Source organism: Ornithodoros turicata, unplaced genomic scaffold, assembly GCF_037126465.1.
Source record: "Ornithodoros turicata isolate Travis unplaced genomic scaffold, ASM3712646v1 Chromosome126, whole genome shotgun sequence".
In the NCBI taxonomy this organism is placed as follows: domain Eukaryota; kingdom Metazoa; phylum Arthropoda; class Arachnida; order Ixodida; family Argasidae; genus Ornithodoros; species Ornithodoros turicata.
The window spans coordinates 97,736-121,478 of record NW_026999306.1 but is presented as its reverse complement, the minus strand read 5'-3'; the positions used below and the strand labels follow the sequence as shown (position 1 = coordinate 121,478).

The window sequence follows — 23,743 nt, the reverse complement described above, 5'->3', positions numbered from 1 at the left end:
GCCTTACATTTAATCTGTCACATGTCGTTCCACATCCTACCCGAATAACTCATGCCACGCAGTCAACCCTTGACTTGGTTTTAACCTCCCATCCTGAGCACATCACTTCTTTGCATGTCACTGATGGTCTCAGTGACCACAAGGCCATTTTCTAAGATATCTCTTCATGTAGTCCAAATGTTCATAAATTCAACGATAAAACCATATACGACTATGCTCGAGCTAACTTCCAAGCCATCAACGAGGGTCTTGTAGCTCTGTATGAAAATTCCTTTCATGGCACCTTGCCTCACTCCATTGAGGATAACTGGTCCCTCTTTTGTGACAACATAAACTACCTTACCGAGTACAATGTTCCAAAGATAAGAGTGAAATCTTATGATCACAATCCTTGGTTCACGAAAAGTCTTAAAATCTTGCTAACCAAGAAAAAGCGTTTATTCAGGAAGGCAAAGCGACTTGGCGACGACGTATCAAGGGCTAAATTTCACTACTGTGAACGGGAATACAGGCGCTCGACCAAGGAAGTGAAACATAAGTTCTTTACCATTGACCTCCCGTCTCTCTTGACGAATAAACCAAAACAATTTTGGAAAATTTTATCTCCACCAAAATCCCACCTTATCAGTCTGACACCGCTGACAACGACTGCGCCAACGCTTTCGCTTCCTTGTTTTCATCCGTTTTCAACACCGATAGCGGATACACCCAAACTCCATTAGTATCAGTAATCGCCTCCTCACCTATGGTCCCCATTCATATCAGCACTCACGGCATTTGTAAAATCATTGTGTCACTTAAGCTGTCGTCAAGTGCTGGTCCGGACTCTATTAATCCGAAGGTTCTATACCACGAAATCTATTTCCAGCAAGATTCTACGTTGCATATTTACTCAGTCACTCCAAGATTCTGCCATACCGCAGGACTGGAAGACGGCGAAGATTATCCCTATACACAGATCATGCAGCTGCCACATCGTTAATAACTACCGCCCCATTTCACTCACTTCCATAGTATGTAAAATTCTCGAACGCATACTCCAACGTAGTTGAGTACCTTGAAGAAAAATGCTTCTTCTATCCCTTGCAGCACGGGTTTCGAAGGCTCATTTCGTGTGAAACTCAAGTAGCCAGTTTTGTTCACGACATCTTTCTCCACGCGGACAATAATCATCAGACTGCGCCGCTTTCTTAGACTTTCGCAAGGCCTTCGATATGGTGCCGCACTCTAAGCTTCTATACAAACTCTATCTGCTTAACCTCGAGCCGTATGTCGTCCGTTGGATAGCTCAATTTCTGCTAGTCGTACGTTATTTGTGAATTGTAACAATCACCTATCCCCAGATGTACCTGTGCTTTCTGGTGTCCCTCAGGGTTCAGTCCTCGGCCCTCTCCTTTTCCTTATCTATATAAATGACCTTCCTTCAGGCATATCTTCCACGATTCGTCTCTTTGCTGACGACTGTGTAATGTACAGGCAAATCCTCTCTCCTTCTGACCAACTAACCTTACAAAGCGACCTTTCACTAATCCGGCATTGGTGCAATGAGTGGCAAATGCCTCTGAACAGTGCAAAGTGTCGCATTTTGTCGTTTTCTCGAAGACGGGTCTCCTGTCTTCCTCCCTTCCCCTACATTCTAAGTGATATCACATTAACCCAAGCAGGTCCTTACAAATATCTTGGGATCCACCTTTCCTCCAACCTAACTTGGAAGGAGCACATCAACCACCTAATAACTAACACTTCTCGCTCCCTAGGCTTTGTTAGACGCACCCTCAGGTTGGCGGCCTCCATCTTAAGCTCCTAACCTTCACGGCTCTTGTACGAAGCAAGCTGGAAAATGCATCACCTATTTGGGACTCTCCCGAAAAGTATCTCTGCGACGCCATAGAAGCCATCCAGAATCGGGCTGCCCGTTTCATTTCCAACGACTACTAATTCGATATTTCTGTAACCGCATTAAAATCAAATCTTAATCTCGACTCATTCGAACATCGTCGCCGTCTTGCCAAGTTAGCCCTCTTCCATTGGTTCTTTTTCATCTTGCCACCGCACCAATTGCCCATCACCTGCCCGAGTGTCATTTTTCCTCCCATCGACCACACTAATAAGGTCACACACTTTCATTGTAATACCAACGCATTATCCAGCTTATTCTTTTGTTCAACTGCCATAGTATGGAACAACCTCCCATCACCTCTCACAACTATTATCGACCATACAGTATTTTGTAACACCCTCTCCCGTTCACTCCACCCACAAGACCACCACGCTTGTATGTCATTTGCTATGAAATTTTTCACCTCCCCCTTATCATATTTGTTAAATATCTGTACTTATGTGAACGAAGTCCCTGTTTCACGCATTAATACTTGTTTTCATATAAGTTTGTACTGTCGCCGTTTCTTTATTTTCCTGTTTACTTACTGCTAATTGTGTTGTTCTTTTCTGCTTGCTTGTTTGTTTCTATCAAGTTGCTGTAAATGTATCTGATGCTCCAGTCCCCCCCCCCCCCCCATGTAATGTCCTCCGGACACTTTGGGTTCTCGCAATAAAAAAATATGAATGTTATACTAGTGTTTGCAAGTAGCGTCTGATGTAGGTCCACGGTCTCGTCATGATACAGTGAGGAATACTGCGGCACACTTGATTCAAAGCGTTGCTGCGAGTTAGCTTGTTTCCCGACTGATTGTGCTCTGAAATGAACTTGCATTTTTGTAAAACAACTTCAATATAATGCAGTCGTAGAGAGGTAGTTTCCTTGGTTTTGTGGCACATTGCGCTCACTTCATCTACTTTCTCTTGGGCCCCGTTTGGGCTATCGCGGCCTCAATGGGGGTCCCGACACACGGTTTGGGAAACACTGAGGCATACTGTATATTGTTGCATGTGACATGTTGTAGTGTACTGAAGCCAGCTTCACTGTTGTATTGTTTCTTCGCACGGTTACTTCTTCAACGTTACTTGAATGAGGAATGCGGAGAATGACGAAATGTGTGCCTTGCATGTTCTGGATGTGCTCTAATTGCTGACCCCTGCTGTTGGGCTAAAATCCAGCAACTACACAAAAAGATTAACAAATGCAAAACAGGAGACAGTAACACGAACACGGTGACATGATTGAGATCATGATATGCTGTCAATCCTTTTCTGTGTCTCTGGTTCTACATCTTATGAACATGCGCCGCATTGCCAGCGCCCTTTCCCTCTAGCTACGAAGAGGGACTCTCAGTAATAAAAATGCAGGTTGTCAAATGCACGTAAACAGTGCTTACATTTTTGGGGGTCTCGCTCATCTAATGTTTACGGCAGAAAATGCTCCTCTAGTTCACATGGCATACTGAATGTGAGTGTGCTCCACAGCCACGAACTACATTGTAAAGTAGCACTGCAGTATGTTTATCGTCACACATGAAATTACCCTTCATAAGTGCATCATGCAAGTTCATTGATTCTGATGCTAATTGCTCACGAAATAATATGGGGTGGGTTGAAAGACACTGGAATCACATGTTGCGTCACTAGCAGTGCCGTACTCACTGTGCAGCGACATCACAAGCAGTGATTTTTCACTGAAGCCTGCAACTCAACGATGTAATTCACATCTTGATTGCAGAAAAAGTAAGCATATGTTTGCTATTACTTGGTATACAGTTGAAACTTGTTAATGTGATGACGGTCATTCTCGTGGATTTTGTCAATGAAACCATTTTAGAATAAAAAAACACCTGACAAGGTGTAAGCTATGAAAAGTAGTGAATTAAGTCAGGTATTTTAAATTGCCTTTTTTCCTTTATATTTTCAATGCTGACATACATCAGCTTGTGTAAATGTCAATCTGGGCTATTCCAGCCAAAACCAGCCAGAGATATAGCTTGCCACTCTTAAATATGACTGGAAAAAATTGTGCGTATTTTTTAGACGATGCATGTATCGAATCTAACTCATCAATTTGTTTTCTTGAACAGTGGGGGCGCATTAAACCGTGCCGAAATATGAAGTTGTCGCTTACGAGCTTCCTTCCGACATATACATATACATCATTTGTGCACTTTCCTTTCCTGGTGTTAGAGGGGAAGCACTGGTCTGCCATCCCAAAGGGCATGTAGAGCGAGAATAAATCTGGTGACGTGGTGAGAACTCAAGAAGGGAGCACATTTGGGGTCAAGTTTACAATAAATTTCTGACAAATGAGCATTCTTGAAGGAGCCCCAGATTATTTATGCTTGTAACTGATTGCTTGTGATTAGCTTCACATAAAAATATCAAGCTGATCTATATTCATTGTTTGACCATGTGTTTGAGAATGTCAAGCACTTGCAAAAAATTACTCTTTTTTTCAGATAGTATATTCACATATAGGTCGTCTAAAATAAATCTTCCCTTATTTGTATAACTTGTCCTCTACTGCAAAATATTGCAAATTTAGAGGTTTATTTTTCTTTAAAAGTTTAAAAAAATTGTCACCATAATGTGCTGCAGCTTGTTTGTCACTTGAGGCAATCTAGGAAGGAAAAAAATATTTTGAGAACCTACAGATGTATTTGCTCTTACGCAAGAAAAATATTTCGTCAGCTCATTCATATCCCATCTGTATGACGGTATAGCACACTTTGAACAAATCTGCATTCAACCGTTCTGCCTACTTCTACAGATTAATTGCAGTCGCTGCTTCATAACAGCTTTGTCAACATTTATGATACATGAAGTCATCTGGAAAGTGAACAAATCTCATCATTTCAAGGGCATACGCTCTCCTATAGCATGTTCAGAATCTGCTGGCATGTGTTTTCTGTAGATCTTATAGCATCAGCTGACAATATTGGCTCAGATCATGTCAGAATGCGACGTAACAGCTTTTGGAAACAATTTATTATTATCTCGTGTGCCCTTCAACCACAACAGAAAAAAAAAGCCCAAAGTCTTTCTTTCAGTCCCTTATGAAAATGGGTGTTTAGTTTCTGTTTACTTTCTACAGACCAAGGTCAACATGGAAAACAAACATTCTTCAGAGTTTGTGTTGCTTTCATGTTTACATCATATGTTTACTTCTTGTTGACTTATGGCCCTCAACTTTCTGTAGACATTTGGCTACAGAATAGCTGTGGAATTTTTTGTTCTCTTTCTGTGTACTGTCAACATAATTCTGGTAACACCATCCCACGTATGATGTGAAGACTTTTTGTAGACTTCCTGTGACTCCACTCTCTTAGAAATGAACTTCACCGCATAGCTCACTCCTGGCCAATCATCATCTCGAATATCGTTATCTGCCTGAAAACGGGAGGTGTACGCCATTTTTGTGACAATTATGAACAGCGTAAGTATCACAAAAAAGCCGTGCGCCTACCGTTTTGAACAAATCAGGTCACATAGCGATATCATTCGAGTTGATGGTCGGCTAGGAGCATGCTATGCGGTGAAGTTCATTTTTAAGAATGCATATGTTCACTTACTCGCAACACGCATAAAATACACGAAATGAAGTACTGCAAAATTATATATGTATCTACTTTATTCCGAAAATGCCTACCTTGAAAGTGGTATCCAGTGTCGACACAATCATACAAAACATCCCGCGCACACAGTAGTTACGTATTTCACACGTACACATCCTTCGTGCCACATAGTGTCGCGTCGCACAATTGACAGTCAATGATCTGCTGTTCTTTTGGCGACCCACGGTGAAACAGCTAGATTCGGCGCCAGCGACGTCTCTGAAGCGCTGGAGAGATATGTGTCTGAAATAGGGCGTGCAATCGCAAATTAATAACGTTCAAACACAAGTGAGTAAAACTGAGTAATACGGTCATAGCAAGAACAAAGTTGGTTCACCCAGCTTAGTGTTCAACAAAGTAGAGCCTGCAAGAAGGAAAATGAAATTAGGAGAATCAACACCAGCCACGAAGTGTACACTTACCTGACGGGACGCAACACTGCAGCCGCTGCTCCGAACAAACAACAAAAACCTACAGCACAACAGTCATGGTGTGAATACATGCGAAGCTTAATCACACACTCCGATCACACAGCTTACCCATTACGACGCAAAATCATATCCTCCTTCCTTCTTTCATGGCCTGCAACAACGAGAATGAAATTAGCAGAAGCAACACCGGCCACGAACTGATACTTGTACACTTACCTGACGGGACGCAACACTGCAGCCGCTGCTCCAAACAAACAACAAAAGCCAACAGTCATGGTGTGAATACAAGTGAAGCTTAATCACACACTTCGGTCATACAGCTTACCCCATACGACGCAAAATCACGGCCTCCTTTGTTCACAAATGGATGAGCGAGCGCGGAGACCGTTCAAACGTATTGCAACGGTTCCAACGACATTCCGATGATGCTAATGGCGATGACTCCTTCGTGACGAGGCGAGGGGCGAGGGTGAAGCACGGCGGCGCAGAGTCAAAATGTGGAGCAAACTTGTCGCATGCGCATGATCCTCATGTGGTCGTATAAGTTGGAAATATATTGCATAATAAACTGAAATATAAATAATACGAGGAAGCGCCTTCCCAAAGCCAACGAAAATGTACTTAGAGCTTTAGTGTGCAGCTAAAATGTGGCAAAGTGTCATTTAAGCTACATTTGATCATAAGTTCAGATTCAAATACCGCTTTGTTTAGTGGAAAGACGGTAACACTGATCTGTCTACCTCCCGCGAGTTTTTTTTTTTTTTTTTGAACTCACCCTGAAATTGCTAATATTACCCATACAGCCTGTCTCCCAATGAATAGATTCACAAATATGCCTCTATACATATATACCGCCACCCCCCACCCCGTTAGGAAATGCTCGGTACCCCCAGAGGTCGACCTCTGGGACATTACTGGCCGATAATGCAGTAATTAATAATACAAAATACATCTATAAAATAAAACGGTCGAAATACATACTCATTACACAGGTGCACAGAAAGTCCACAAAGCGTCAACAACGACACCTATGTACATTGTCCACACAAGGTACACATAAGGTATTTCAAAAGACTGTCAACATGATGTCAACAGCAATTCCTGTTGACTTGATCAACAAGAAGTCGAAGTCAACACACTGTCAAGACAGGAAACAAGAGGTCCACAAGAAGTCTGCAGAAAGACAAAATGCATTTTCATAAGGGGTGGCAATAGGTGTTTTTGCTGCATTAACAGAAGGTGGCTCAAAGTAATAGTACCTCCTTGTGGCCTGGGTGGAGCATGCCTCACTATGCTTTAAGTCCAGTAATTTCTTCTCCAACCGTATCTCTTTGGCAGTGAGCCACAACGTATGCAGTCTTCAAGCTTTCTTTCACCAGGAAGAACAGCTTACAAGTCTGCAGGCATCAGAATATCTGCACGCAATAGGGGGCTGCAATCTAGCCCTATAGGTGCCAACGTTTTAAATGGTGCTGCGAACACAGTCAGAGTACCCTTTATCACGGCACAAAGCAATTATGTCAAAGTCATGCTTGGGGAGGCAAAGCCACGCCTGCCAAAGCCAAAGAGGCAAAGTGATGCTTATGGAAGGTTTTATTATGCCCTGCTACTCAGTGTATGAATTCTGTTTTTAGCTGGAGCAAACCAATAAAAAAAATCTGAGGAAAGAAATATGCCACCTTCAGTTGCCATCGACCAAGCAAACTATGTCAATAATGGTGGTTGTTATTCACTCTGCTATGTGATTGTGTTCATGTTAATCCACCTGTTTGGTTCTGTGGTACCAGCTAGCTTCCTTGAAGTGTAACATATATGTGACCGCATGGAGGACAAAGAGGAGGAATTAGCTAGTCTGGCGTAGGAGCTCTCACACTGGCATAGCTGGTCAAAAAGAAAAATGTGGGTCATACATCACATAAAACACAAATACCAGTATATTTTCAGCAACCACTGGTTAATTTCTAGTAGGTGCGGTGCTACATAGCGTGTCCATGGACTGATTTTTTTATTCTTAGAGAAATCATATTTTTGCAGTTATAAGGGATGACAACATGTTTTACATCCGAAGTGGATGTACTAATTAGGTCTCGTTTAATTATTGGAAATAGAAGGTCGGTGCAAATGCAACGTCGGTTTCCCTATGTGCCGCTAGAGTTTCCAAAAGTATGCTCGTGACCATTTAGTGCGAGGACATGGCCCCGAAACAATGGTTGTGTGAGAGTAAGTCTCAGAGCGTTCTTTTTGCTTTTTCACTTGAACGTGAGGAAGAAACAACGCTCCAGAACTGCAAGCAGCACATTTAATGTAACGTCGTGCAGGATGCAAGTTTTACAGCGATTTCATATTTCTGCACAATATTTATAAGCTGTAAAAATAGGTGCAAGGGTACCATACAATGAAGTAGCTGGGTGCGTAAATTTTAAACCTCTTCTTGGCGTGGGTGCTTGGCATAAAGAGTGACCTGCTAATAAACGTACTTGGGGATTCCTGAATGTGAAGATCATAGGAGGGAAAGGAAAGCAAACAAATACAACAGAGGGTGCCATTCATTTCTCGCACTTCTGATTTCAGTTACTTATTGCGCTTGGTTTTCTTCAGTTCCGACATTTGATAACCAGAATTTGCGCTGTATATCCACGCGAATAATAGAGATGCAAAACTTTCTGTGAGAAAATTTCATAGTTTTTAAGACTCTGAAGATGGCATTCTTCGGTTCCAGGGTATTCAAAGACCAGTGAAAACAAAGTGCTTGAAGTATTATGTCTAGATATATTTTTTGCAGCTTTTGCATGGCAAATCGTTGTCTAGGAAGGTGCGCGAATCAATGTGGATGTTCCTGGAATTAGAATCTTATTTCGTTACACTTTGAGATTACCGTACGCTGATTACAAAAAATTAGGCCACCTCTGCTGACTCAAGGTATTCATCCGAGTTTTTCCCGTTTTTTCTTGCAAACAAACAAACAATTTCTTCACATTCATATGCAGCTCATTTGCAGAAATGCATTTCGAGAGTCTGTCCAGTACCTGTTCCATGTGTTTATCAGAACGTAGGCTCACAAGGAAAACCACAGGCAGGTTCCGATTTCACGATTCTACGGTTCTGAGGCTGGAACACACACACAAACACATACAGATGGACAGACATAACACATCCACACGGTATCGGAATCAGGCTTTTTCGTCGATCGTCACTTTTCAACTCTGTGATTTCACAACCAAGGCAGCCCTGCAGGAGAATGGCGATGTTCGCGACAATGTTCATAATATAGCAGGTGTCCACCATAGCTGGAACCAACACCGGGAACTCATTTGGTTCACACACTCATTTGGTTTGGTTTGGTTTGGTTTGGTGACACGAATTCAGAGTTCGATATACTCAAATTTGACAGGCGAGCAGCAGAACAAATCATTAACTGCAGTGTCAACATAATCCTGATGGCCGGCGGAGAATACAGTAAACGATTCGTCCAAACTCTGTACTCTCGTTCTCAGCCCACCGCAAAAAGCCTCACCCTGCGGGGAACTATTTTGAGACGCGGGAGCCAAAAGCCTTCGATGCTCTGAGGCTGTCGTGCCTGTCGACCAATCAGAGACGATTTATTTTGAAAGTTTGAATCTGAAGCGTTTGTATCGCAAAAGTTGATTTTTACGGCTTTATCTTTACACCGTGGATTTTTTCGTGATTTATTTCGAGGAGTTTATTCTCGAAGTTTATTTTGCGAAGTGTAAACCAGAGTGATCCCCCAGCAAAATGCCAAAAGACACAATCAAAAGATGACACACTCCGCCAAATAATTAGAACTAAAAACAAAGAGGTAATTGCACCGGCTGACCCAAAGCAGATGCAATACTAATTATGAGGGCGCCCCGGTGCGGCGGGAGGCTTTCAATTCAAATTCGAACGGCGGGCCGCGGGAGGGCGAGAGGCGAGAGGGAGCAGAGAGAGCGTCAGGTGTCAGTTGGAACTTGGACGCGTCGCTGCAAGGTCGTTTTTTCTCTTCGGTTGCCGTGGCAGAGATCGGGCATCTCCTGTGCAGTATTTACGTGTTTTAGTGCGTTTTCTAAGACAACGTGATGACAATGAGTCATGTGAAACATATTCCCGATATCTCGGAGAAGTTTCGACGCTAGGAAGACACGGCGTCCGCAGAAGACCCGGACGATGAAACGCCAAACGAACTGCACAGAATGCTTGTTCCGATGTTAAGAGGTATAAGTGCTTACCGTGGTGTTTCGATTACTACTGATCATATCTTTTATTTCGGGAGCTAGAGGAACCTGAGAAACATGGTTAAGACGAGTATAAAGATTAGGATCGTTTGGTGAAGAGGAAAAGGGTACATGTCGCGACCTACATGGACGGAGGCGTCATCTTCTCTGAGAAAATACACGTGTGAGGTGGTCAACAAAACGCCATGTTCCCTGTTGTCCGTGAGCGCGCCGCAAATTCAACACAAGGACATGCCTCGTCTAGACGTGATGTATAGATTATTTCTTTATTCTTAGTGTATGCTCATAGCAGAATAAAGAATATTTACTTGAACAATATGTGCTACGCATTACTTTCGGTCATGCAGTAAGTGGTCCCAGTTGCAAAGTGGTCGGATCCGAGACCACTTAGCAGAGGGGACCACTGGATAAATTCCATTCGTTCCACTTCAAGTGGCACCACCGTGAAACTGGTTCCACTTTTAACTGGTTCCAGCCAGTGAGTGGTTCCACATTCCAAGTGGTTCCTGTCCAATAATCCACTTCGAAGTTGTCCCACTCCAGATTTTTGCCTGGGATTTCAGCAGCAGCAACAGAGCAACACCAACGGAGAGCACAGCTGCAGCGACACGAGCGGTCCCAATGGACTGGGCGAGTGCAGAAACTCCCTGCTGCTGCTGGTATCCCAATTCTCTATTTCCGTGCTGCCCTGTTGCTCTGCAGCTCGCAGGCCGTCGCCGCGGGCCGGTCTTGCGAGACAATCAGGAGGTCCGTTTGCATTGTTTGCAAATTTGAACACAGCTACGACGTAAACCCGGGCGCCTGCTCCCCAACGTTCGGCAAAATTGCCCTGGGATAGGACGCCATAAGAACGACCGAGGGCGAACTCGAGCACTCCTTTCATGGATCTATTTCTTTCACTTGCTAATTCTAGCTTTTCCATGACTTGATATGTTGACGCTGGAGAGGTTAACGATAATCTGCCAGGAGAGAACGGCCAGCCCGAGGCGGCGATGGGGGATGATCCTCGTCTCATTATAGGCAGCGGCGTTGCCCGCCGAGAGGAGCACGTCAGAAGCCAGAAATTTGAACACAGCTACGACGTAAACCCGGGCGCCTGCTCCCAGACGTTCGGCAAAATTGCCCTTGGATAGGACGCGATAAGAACGACCGAGGGCGAACTCGAGCACTCCTTTCATGGATCTATTTCTTTCACTTGCTAATTCTAGCTTTTCCATGACTTGATATGTTGACGCTGGAGAGGTTAACGATAATCTGCCAGGAGAGAACGGCCAGCCCGAGGCGGCGATGGGGGATGATCCTCGTCTCATTATAGGCAGCGGCGTTGCCCGCCGAGAGGAGCACGTCAGAAGCCAGAAATTTGAACACAGCTACGACGTAAACCCGGGCGCCTGCTCCCAGACGTTCGGCAAAATTGCCCTTGGATAGGACGCGATAAGAACGACCGAGGGCGAACTCGAGCACTCCTTTCATGGATCTATTTCTTTCACTTGCTAATTCTAGCTTTTCCATGACTTGATATGTTGACGCTGGAGAGGTTAACGATAATCTGCCAGGAGAGAACGGCCAGCCCGAGGCGGCGATGGGGGATGATCCTCGTCTCATTATAGGCAGCGGCGTTGCCCGCCGAGAGGAGCACGTCAGAAGCCAGAAATTTGAACACAGCTACGACGTAAACCCGGGCGCCTGCTCCCAGACGTTCGGCAAAATTGCCCTTGGATAGGACGCGATAAGAACGACCGAGGGCGAACTCGAGCACTCCTTTCATGGATCTATTTCTTTCACTTGCTAATTCTAGCTTTTCCATGACTTGATATGTTGACGCTGGAGAGGTTAACGATAATCTGCCAGGAGAGAACGGCCAGCCCGAGGCGGCGATGGGGGATGATCCTCGTCTCATTATAGGCAGCGGCGTTGCCCGCCGAGAGGAGCACGTCAGAAGCCAGAAATTTGAACACAGCTACGACGTAAACCCGGGCGCCTGCTCCCAGACGTTCGGCAAAATTGCCCTTGGATAGGACGCGATAAGAACGACCGAGGGCGAACTCGAGCACTCCTTTCATGGATCTATTTCTTTCACTTGCTAATTCTAGCTTTTCCATGACTTGATATGTTGACGCTGGAGAGGTTAACGATAATCTGCCAGGAGAGAACGGCCAGCCCGAGGCGGCGATGGGAGATGATCCTCGTCTCATTATAGGCAGCGGCGTTGCCCGCCGAGAGGAGCACGTCAGAAGCCAGAAATTTGAACACAGCTACGACGTAAACCCGGGCGCCTGCTCCCAGACGTTCGGCAAAATTGCCCTTGGATAGGACGCGATAAGAACGACCGAGGGCGAACTCGAGCACTCCTTTCATGGATCTATTTCTTTCACTTGCTAATTCTAGCTTTTCCATGACTTGATATGTTGACGCTGGAGAGGTTAACGATAATCTGCCAGGAGAGAACGGCCAGCCCGAGGCGGCGATGGGGGATGATCCTCGTCTCATTATAGGCAGCGGCGTTGCCCGCCGAGAGGAGCACGTCAGAAGCCAGAAATTTGAACACAGCTACGACGTAAACCCGGGCGCCTGCTCCCAGACGTTCGGCAAAATTGCCCTTGGATAGGACGCGATAAGAACGACCGAGGGCGAACTCGAGCACTCCTTTCATGGATCTATTTCTTTCACTTGCTAATTCTAGCTTTTCCATGACTTGATATGTTGACGCTGGAGAGGTTAACGATAATCTGCCAGGAGAGAACGGCCAGCCCGAGGCGGCGATGGGGGATGATCCTCGTCTCATTATAGGCAGCGGCGTTGCCCGCCGAGAGGAGCACGTCAGAAGCCAGAAATTTGAACACAGCTACGACGTAAACCCGGGCGCCTGCTCCCAGACGTTCGGCAAAATTGCCCTCGGATAGGATGTCATAAGAACGACCGAGGGCGAACTCGAGCACTCCTTTCATGGATCTATTTGTTTCACTTGCTAATTCTAGCTTTTCCATGACTTGATATGTTGACGCTGGAGAGGTTAACGATAATCTGCCAGGAGAGAACGGCCAGCCCGAGGCGGCGATGGGGGATGATCCTCGTCTCATTATAGGCAGCGGCGTTGCCCGCCGAGAGGAGCACGTCAGAAGCCAGAAATTTGAACACAGCTACGACGTAAACCCGGGCGCCTGCTCCCAGACGTTCGGCAAAATTGCCCTCGGATAGGATGTCATAAGAACGACCGAGGGCGAACTCGAGCACTCCTTTCATGGATCTATTTGTTTCACTTGCTAATTCTAGCTTTTCCATGACTTGATATGTTGACGCTGGAGAGGTTAACGATAAACTGCCAGGAGAGAACGGCCAGCCCGTGGCGGCGATGGGGGATGATCCTCGTCTCATTATAGGCAGCGGCGTTGCCCGCCGAGAGGAGCACGTCAGAAGCCAGAAATTTGAACACAGCTACGACGTAAACCCGGGCGCCTGCTCCCAGACGTTCGGCAAAATTGCCCTTGGACAGGACGCGATAAGAACAACCGAGGGCGAACTCGAGCACTCCTTTCATGGATCTATTTCTTTCACTAGCTAATTCTAGCTTTTCCATGACTTGATATGTTGACGCTGGAGAGGTTAACGATAAACTGCCAGGAGAGAAGGGCCAGCCCGAGGCGCCGATGGGGGATGATGCTCGTCTCATTATAGGCAGCGGCGTTGCCCGCCGAGAGGAGCACGTCAGAAGCCAGAAATTTGAACACAGCTACGACGTAAACCCGGGCGCCTGCTCCCAGACGTTCGGCAAAATTGCCCTGGGATAGGACGCCATAAGAACGACCGAGGGCGAACTCGAGCACTCCTTTCATGGATCTATTTCTTTCACTAGCTAATTCTAGCTTTTCCATGACTTGATATGTTGACGCTGGAGAGGTTAACGATAAACTGCCAGGAGAGAAGGGCCAGCCCGAGGCGCCGATGGGGGATGATGCTCGTCTCATTATAGGCAGCGGCGTTGCCCGCCGAGAGGAGCACGTCAGAAGCCAGAAATTTGAACACAGCTACGACGTAAACCCGGGCGCCTGCTCCCAGACGTTCGGCAAAATTGCCCTGGGATAGGACGCCATAAGAACGACCGAGGGCGAACTCGAGCACTCCTTTCATGGATCTATGTCTTTCACTTGCTAATTCTAGCTCTTCCATGACTTGATATGTTGACGCTGGAGAGGTTAACGATAAACTGCCAGGAGAGAACGGCCAGCCCGAGGCTGCGATGAGGGATGATCCTCGTATCATTATAGGCAGCGGCGTTGCCCGCCGAGAGGAGCACGTCAGAAGGCAGAAATTTGAACACAGCTACGGCGTAAACCCGGGCGCCTGCTCCCAGACGTTCGGCAAAATTGCCCTTGGATAGGACGCAATAAGAACGACCGAGGGCGAACTCGAGCACTCCTTTCATGTATCTATTTCTTTCACTTGCTAATTCTAGCTTTTCCATGACTTGATATGTTGACGCTGGAGAGGTTAACGATAAACTGCCAGGAGAGAACGGCCAGCCCGAGGCGGCGATGGGGGATGATGCTCGTCTCATTATAGGCAGCGGCGTTGCCCGCCGAGAGGAGCACGTCAGAAGCCACAAATTTCAACACAGCTACGACGTAAACCCAGGCGCCTGCTCCCAGACGTTCGGCAAAACTGTCCTTGGATACGACACCATAAGAACGACCGAGAGCGAACTCGAGCACTCCTTTCATGGATCTATTTCTTTCACTTGCTAATTCTAGCTTTTCCACGACTTGATATGTTGACGCTGGAAAGGTTAACGATAAACTGCCAGGAGAGAACGCCCAGCCCGAGGCGGCGATGGGGGATGATGCTCGTCTCATTATTGGTAGCGGCGTTGCCCGCCGAGAGGAGCACGTCAGAAGCCAGAAATTTGAACACAGCTACGACGTAAACCCGGGCGCCTGCTCCCAGACGTTCGGCAAAATTGCCCTTGGATAGGACGCGATAAGAACGACCGAGAGCGAACTCGAGCACTCCTTTCATGGATCAATTTCTTTCACTTGCTAATTCTAGCTTTTCCATGACTTGGTATGTTGACGCTGGAGAGGTTAACGATAAACTGCCAGGAGAGAACGGCCAGCCCGAGGCGGCGATGGGGGATGATCCTCATCTCATTATAGGCAGCGGCGTTGCCCGCCGAGAGGTGCACGTCAGTAGCCAGAAATCTGAACACAGCTACGACGTAAACCCGGGCGCCTGCTCCCAGCCGTTCGGCAAAATTGCCCTTGGATAGGACGCGATAAGAACGACCGAGAGCGAACTCGAGCACTCCTTTCATGGATCTATTTCTTTCACTTGCTAATTCTAGCTTTTCCATGACTTGGTATGTTGACGCTGGAGAGGTTAACGATAAACTGCCAGGAGAGAACGGCCAGCCCGAGGCGGCGATGGGGGATGATCCTCGTCTCATTATAGGCAGCGGCGTTGCCCGTCGAGAGGAGCACGTCAGAAGCCAGAAATTTGAACACAGCTACAACGTAAACCCGGGCGCCTGCTCCCAGATGTTCGGCAAAATTGCCCTTGGATAGGACGCCATAAGAACGACCGAGAGCGAACCCGAGCACTCCTTTCATGGATCTATTTCTTTCACTTGCTAATTCTAGCTTTTCCATGACTTGACATGTTGACGCTGGAAAGGTTAACGATAAACTGCCAGGAGAGAACGGCCAGCCCGAGGCGGCGATGGGGGATGATCCTCGTCTCATTATAGGCAGCGGCGTTGCCCGTCGAGAGGAGCACGTCAGAAGCCAGAAATTTGAACACAGCTACAACGTAAACCCGGGCGCCTGCTCCCAGATGTTCGGCAAAATTGCCCTTGGATAGGACGCCATAAGAACGACCGAGAGCGAACCCGAGCACTCCTTTCATGGATCTATTTCTTTCACTTGCTAATTCTAGCTTTTCCATGACTTGGTATGTTGACGCTGGAGAGGTTAACGATAAACTGCCAGGAGAGAACGGCCAGCCCGAGGCGGCGATGGGGGATGATCCTCGTCTCATTATAGGCAGCGGCGTTGCCCGCCGAGAGGAGCGCGTCAGAAGCCAGAAATTTGAACACAGCTACAACGTAAACCCGGGCGCCTGCTCCCAGATGTTCGGCAAAATTGCCCTTGGATAGGACGCCATAAGAACGACCGAGAGCGAACCCGAGCACTCCTTTCATGGATCTATTTCTTTCACTTGCTAATTCTAGCTTTTCCATGACTTGACATGTTGACGCTGGAAAGGTTAACGATAAATTGCCAGGAGAGAACGGCCAGCCCGAGGCGGCGATGGGGGATGATCCTCGTCTCATTATAGGCAGCGGCGTTGCCCGTCGAGAGGAGCACGTCAGAAGCCAGAAATTTGAACACAGCTACGACGTAAACCCGGGCGCCTGCTCCCAGACGTTCGGCAAAATTGCCCTTGGATAGGACGCCATAAGAACGACCGAGAGCGAACCCGAGCACTCCTTTCATGGATCTATTTCTTTCACTTGCTAATTCTAGCTTTTCCATGACTTGGTATGTTGACGCTGGAGAGGTTAACGATAAACTGCCAGGAGAGAACGGCCAGCCCGAGGCGGCGATGGGGGATGATCCTCGTCTCATTATAGGCAGCGGCGTTGCCCGCCGAGAGGAGCGCGTCAGAAGCCAGAAATTTGAACACAGCTACAACGTAAACCCGGGCGCCTGCTCCCAGATGTTCGGCAAAATTGCCCTTGGATAGGACGCCATAAGAACGACCGAGAGCGAACCCGAGCACTCCTTTCATGGATCTATTTCTTTCACTTGCTAATTCTAGCTTTTCCATGACTTGACATGTTGACGCTGGAAAGGTTAACGATAAATTGCCAGGAGAGAACGGCCAGCCCGAGGCGGCGATGGGGGATGATCCTCGTCTCATTATAGGCAGCGGCGTTGCCCGTCGAGAGGAGCACGTCAGAAGCCAGAAATTTGAACACAGCTACGACGTAAACCCGGGCGCCTGCTCCCAGACGTTCGGCAAAATTGCCCTTGGATAGGACGCGATAAGAACGACCGAGAGCGAACTCGAGCACTCCTTTCATGGATCTATTTCTTTCACTTGCTAATTCTAGCTTTTCCATGACTTGATATCTTGACGCTGGAGAGGTTAACGATAAACTGCCAGGAGAGAACTCCCAGCCCGAGGCGGCGATGGGGGATGATCCTCGTCTCATTATAGGCAGCGGCGTTGCCCGTCGAGAGGAGCACGTCAGAAGCCAGAAATTTGAACACAGCTACGACGTAAACCCGGGCGCCTGCTCCCAGACGTTAGGCAAAATTGCCCTTGGATAGGACGCGATAAGAACGACCGAGAGCGAACTCGAGCACTCCTTTCATGGATCTATTTCTTTCACTTGCTAATTCTAGCTTTTCCATGACTTGATATCTTGACGCTGGAGAGGTTAACGATAAACTGCCAGGAGAGAACTCCCAGCCCGAGGCGGCGATGGGGGATGATCCTCGTCTCATTATAGGCAGCAGCGTTGCCCGCCGAGAGGAGCACGTCCGAAGCCTGAAATTTGAACACAGTTACGACGTAAACCCGGGCGCCTGCTCCCAGACGTTCGGCAAAATTGCCCTTGGATAGGACGCGATAAGAACGACCGAGAGCGAACTCGAGCACTCCTTTCATGGATCTATTTTTTTCACTTGCTAATCCTAGCTTTTCCATGACTTGATATGTTGACGCTGGAGAGGTTAACGATAAACTGCCAGGAGAGAACGGCCAGCCCGACGCGGCGATGGGGGATGATCCTCGTCTCATTATAGGCAGCGGCGTTGCCCGCCGAGAGGAGCACGTCAGGAGCCAGAAATTTGAACAAAGCTACGACGTAAACCCGGGCGCCTGCTCCCAGACGTTCGGCAAAATTGCCCTTGGATAGGACGCCATAAGAACAACCGAGAGCGAACTCGAGCACTCCTTTCATGGATCTATTTCTTTCACTTGCTAATTCTAGCTCTTCCATGACTTGATATGTTGACGCTAGAGAGGTTAACGATAAACTGACAGGAGAGAACGGCCAGCCCGAGGCGGCGATGGGGGATGATCCTCGTCTCATTATAGGCAGCGGCGTTGCCCGCCGAGACGAGCATGTCAGAAGCCAGAAATTTGAACACAGCTACGACGTAAACCCGGCCGCCTGCTCCCAGACGTTCGGCAAAATTGCCCTTGGATAGGACGCGATAAGAACGACCGAGATCGAACTCGAGCACTCCTTTCATGGATCTATTTCTGTCACTTGCTAATTCTAGCTTTTCCATGACTTGATATGTTGACGCTGGAGAGGTTAACGATAAACTGCCAGGAGAGAACTGCCAGCCCGAGGCGGCGATGGGGGATGATTCTCGTCTCATTATAGGCAGCGGCGTTGCCCGCCGAGAGGAGCACGTCGGAAGCCAGAAATTTCAACACAGCTACGACGTAAACCCGGGCGCCTGCTCCCAGACGTTCGGGAAAATTGCCCTTGGATAGGACGCGATAAGAACGACCGAGAGCGAACTCGAGCACTCCTTTCATGGATCTATTTCTTTCACTTGCTAATTCTAGCTCTTCCATGACTTGATATGTTGACGCTAGAGAGGTTAACGATAAACTGACAGGAGAGAACGGCCAGCCCGAGGCGGCGATGGGGGATGATCCTCGTCTCATTATAGGCAGCGGCGTTGCCCGCCGAGACGAGCATGTCAGAAGCCAGAAATTTGAACACAGCTACGACGTAAACCCGGCCGCCTGCTCCCAGACGTTCGGCAAAATTGCCCTTGGATAGGACGCGATAAGAACGACCGAGAGCGAACTCGAGCACTCCTTTCATGGATCTATTTCTTTCACTTGCTAATTCTAGCTTTTCCATGACTTGATATGTTGACACTGGAGAGGTTAACGATAAACTGCAGGGAGAGAACGGCCAGCCCGAGGCGGCGATGGGGGATGATCCTCGTCTCATTATAGGCAGCGGCGTTGCCCGCCGAGAGGAGCATGTCAGAAGCCAGAAATTTCAACACAGATACGACGTAAACCCGGGCGCCTGCTCCCAGACGTTCGGCAAAATTGCCCTTGGATAGGACGCGATAAGAACGACCGAGAGCGAACTCGAGCACTCCTTTCATGGATCTATTTCTTTCACTTGCTAATTCTAGCTTTTCCATGACTTGATATGTTGACGCTGGAGAGGTTAACGATAAACTGCCAGGAGAGAACCGCCAGCCCGAGGCGGCGAAGGGGGATGATCCTCGTCTCATTATAGGCAGCGGCGTTGCCCGCCGAGAGGAGCACGTCCGAAGCCAGAAACTTGAACACAGCTACGACGTAAACCCGGGCGCCTGCTCCCAGACGTTCGGCAAAATTGCCCTTGGATAGGACGCGATAAGAACGACCGAGAGCGAACTCGAGCACTCCTTTCATGGATCTATTTCTTTCACTTGCTAATTCTAGCTTTTCCATGACTTGATATGTTGACGCTGGAGAGGTTAACGATAAACTGCCAGGAGAGAACTGCCAGCCCGAGGCGGCGATGGGGGATGATTCTCGTCTCATTATAGGCAGCGGCGTTGCCCGCCGAGAGGAGCACGTCGGAAGCCAGAAATTTCAACACAGCTACGACGTAAACCCGGGCGCCTGCTCCCAGACGTTCGGGAAAATTGCCCTTGGATAGGACGCGATAAGAACGACCGAGAGCGAACTCGAGCACTCCTTTCATGGATCTATTTCTTTCACTTGCTAATTCTAGCTTTTCCATGACTTGATATGTTGACGCTGGAGAGGTTAACGATAAACTGCCAGGAGAGAACTGCCAGCCCGAGGCGGCGATGGGGGATGATTCTCGTCTCATTATAGGCAGCGGCGTTGCCCGCCGAGAGGAGCACGTCGGAAGCCAGAAATTTCAACACAGCTACGACGTAAACCCGGGCGCCTGCTCCCAGACGTTCGGGAAAATTGCCCTTGGATAGGACGCGATAAGAACGACCGAGAGCGAACTCGAGCACTCCTTTCATGGATCTATTTCTTTCACTTGCTAATTCTAGCTTTTCCATGACTTGATATGTTGACACTGGAGAGGTTAACGATAAACTGCAGGGAGAGAACGACCAGCCCGAGGCGGCGATAGGGGATGATCCTCGTCTCATTATAGGCAGCGGCGTTGCCCACCGAGAGGAGCACGTCAGAAGCCAGAAATTTGAACACAGCTATGACGTAAACCCGGGCGCCTGCTCCCAGACGTTCGGCAAAATTGCCCTTGGATAGGACGCGATAAGAACGACCGAGAGCGAACTCGAGCACTCCTTTCATGGATCTATTTTTTTCACTTGCTAATCCTAGCTTTTCCATGACTTGATATGTTGACGCTGGAGAGGTTAACGATAAACTGCCAGGAGAGAACGGCCAGCCTGAGGCGGCGATGCGGGATGATCCTCGTCTCATTATAGGCAGCGGCGTTGCCCGCCGAGAGGAGCACGTCAGAAGCCAGAAATTTCAACACAGCTACGACGTAAACCCGTGCGCCTGCTCCCAGACTTTCGGCAAAATTGCCCTTGAATAGGACGCGATAAGAACGACCGAGAGCGAACTCGAACACTCATTTCATGGATCTATTTCTTTCACTTGCTAATTCTAGCTTTTCCATGACTTGATATGTTGACGCTGGAGAGGTTAACGATAAACTGCCAGGAGAGAACTGCCAGCCCGAGGCGGCGATGGGGGATGATTCTCGTCTCATTATAGGCAGCGGCGTTGCCCGCCGAGAGGAGCACGTCGGAAGCCAGAAATTTCAACACACCTACGACGTAAACCCGGGCGCCTGCTCCCAGACGTTCGGGAAAATTGCCCTTGGATAGGACGCGATAAGAACGACCGAGAGCGAACTCGAGCACTCCTTTCATTGATCTATTTCTTTCACTTGCTAATTCTAGCTTTTCCATGACTTGATATGTTGACGCTGGAGAGGTTAACGATAAACTGCCAGGACAGAACTGCCAGCCCGAGGCGGCGATGGGGGATGATTCTCGTCTCATTACAGGCAGCGGCGTTGCCCGCCGAGAGGAGCACGTCGGAAGCCAGAAATTTCAACACACCTACGACGTAAACCCGGGCGCCTGCTCCCAGACGTTCGGCAAAATTGCCCTTGGATAGGACGCGATAAGAACGACCGAGAGCGAACTCGAGCACTCCTTTCATGGATCTATTTCTTTCACTTGCTAATTCTAGCTTTTCCATGACTTGATATGTTGACGCTGGAGAGGTTAACGATAAACTGCCAGGAGAGAACTGCCAGCCCGAGGCGGCGATGGGGGATGATTCTCGTCTCATTATAGGCAGCGGCGTTGGCCGCCGAGAGGAGGACGTCGGAAGCCAGAAATTTCAACACAGCTACGACGTAAACCCGGGCGCCTGCTCCCAGACGTTCGGGAAAATTGCCCTTGGATAGGACGCGATAAGAACGACCGAGAGCGAACTCGAGCACTCCTTTCATGGATCTATTTCTTTCACTTGCTAATTCTAGCTTTTCCATGACTTGATATGTTGACGCTGGAGAGGTTAACGATAAACTGCCAGGAGAGAACTGCCAGCCCGAGGCGGCGATGGGGGATGATCCTCGTCTCATTATAGGCAGCGGTGTTGCCCTCCGACCGGAGCACGTCAGAAGCCAGGAATTTGAGCACGGCTACGACGTAAACCCGGGCGCCTGCTCCCAGACGTTCGCCAAAATTGCCCTTGGGTAGGACGCGATAAGAACGACCCAGGCTCTACGTTGAATGTCACGAAATTGACGAAGAGTCGAGTCGAAAAGAAGAGCCAGTCAGGTAATACGATGATCAGACCACCACCACAATCATTAACGGGTTAACAACTGGTGTTTACCCTGGCAGCTTCCACCGTGTTGTTTAGACACTTGCACGTAAAAGGCATTTCATTTCTGGTACAGCGTAGACTACTTTTCTATCGACTTATATTGACACAGCACAAATACTCAGGTGCAGTCCGGACACGATATGGTATTGTTTTAAGCGGAAAGTTGACATTAATGAGGTGAACCGAAAGACGTCTGAGAAAGTCTCACAACCGAAGAGCATCAGCTTCTAACAAGAAGACACACAAGGTTCTATCAGCAAATTGGTAAAAGTGCTTAGTAATTAGTAAAGTAATCAAATCAGTAAGTAAATTGTAAGTAGGCACGAAACTTTCCAAAGACGTGATTTCTTGTTTTCTGGGGAAGGGTTTGTTGTGACTGGTACAGTAATAAAATTAAGGCGTTATCTCCTTTCGCTAGAAGGCAGGTAGGACTTAGGACTGTATTTTATTAATCAAATGTCCCTAAATACGTTAGAGGTACGAGAGCTGAAGGAATCTGCTATAAATCGAGTGGCTCGTTTTTGTTGAAGAACTAAATTTGTAATATTATATTTATATGTGGGCCCACACACTTTGTGGCAACAGCTGAACCCTAACACTTTCACGAATTGTTGCTAACCACCTTTACAAGCATTGGAAAAAAGATAATGATATCTAATCGGGATAGCAATCATTTGACCGGTTTGCCTGTAATATATGAAAAGTACATGCAATGAATCTAGCCTAAGTCTTCGGCAACGAATCAGCAGACAGAGATTCCTCAACCAATCAACGCATGATGCATGTCATATCTGAGGTCCCGACTAACTCTTTCAGCTGACCCACCACCATTAAAGGAAGGGACACGAGAAGCCATTGAGGACACGCATTTACCCTCAACAGATTCACTCTTGGATTGTTGCTAGTGAGACAGATATCGTCCGCCACGATTGTGCTCTTGTGAAAGAGTGGCATCAGTGTAAAGCTGGATTCACACATGCGTTTTTGGAACGCGTTTCGCGTTCGCGGCGCCACGAAACGCTACCCGCGGAGCGTTTCCAACGGCGGGCCTCCCGATACCGCGCTGGGATCGTTTGTCATTTGTGCGTTTGTGTGTGTTTGGTGCTACCGCATGAGTAAATTCCTTGTCACCAATAGTTGTTTGGTGTCTGAGCTGTCAACGATAAGCTGGGAATTTGCGCAAACCACGGAATCGACGAAAATCAATACGACTTGTGTGTGACCGTGTGTTGGTCGTCAGTAAACATGTGCCTCGCTTCTTCTGTCGTTCTTTCTCTGCCATTGTGTCGCGTCTGTCGTTCCAACGATTGATGATTCCAACAGAAATGCTCCACGATAATTATAAAATGCAGAACACGCTTCGCAATGTAAATTTTGAGGAAGAAAGCTGGAAGTGTCGGTACGATCTTGACCTAGCAACAACAACGAAGCGCGTTTTCAAGATGGCGGCTCGGATATATGTGACAGGCCCCTCTGGGCGGCTCCGCGAACGCTGAGGCGGCGCCGCTTTTTGAAACGCATGTGTGAATGAGCCTTAAGAGAAAATGTCCGCAGAAAGAACGCGTGTCCACGTGCTTCCTAGCGAGGTCTAATCGACAGCATCTCTGACCATCAATCAGAGGGCGTAGGTTCAAATGCCACTGCTGATACCTTTCCTTCAGCTGCCACCATTCGTCCGTATGTAGTATGCCACTCTCTT

At 47.9% G+C, this 23,743-nt stretch overlaps 1 protein-coding gene and 1 long non-coding RNA gene across 2 annotated transcripts in view; both read right to left on the bottom strand.

Moving 5' to 3' along the window:
- Window positions 1-23,743, bottom strand: part of LOC135372050 (uncharacterized) — a 166,433-nt gene that overhangs the window by 86,526 nt on the left and 56,164 nt on the right. The gene's annotated exons all lie outside the window — the stretch shown is intronic.
- LOC135372056 (uncharacterized) lies at window positions 5,534-6,542 on the bottom strand. Its single transcript, XR_010415806.1, has 6 exons — window positions 6,255-6,542; window positions 6,146-6,170; window positions 6,038-6,080; window positions 5,921-5,969; window positions 5,836-5,862; window positions 5,534-5,741 (listed from the first exon to the last, which is right to left on the bottom strand). It is a non-coding gene; the product is annotated as an uncharacterized LOC135372056 (long non-coding RNA).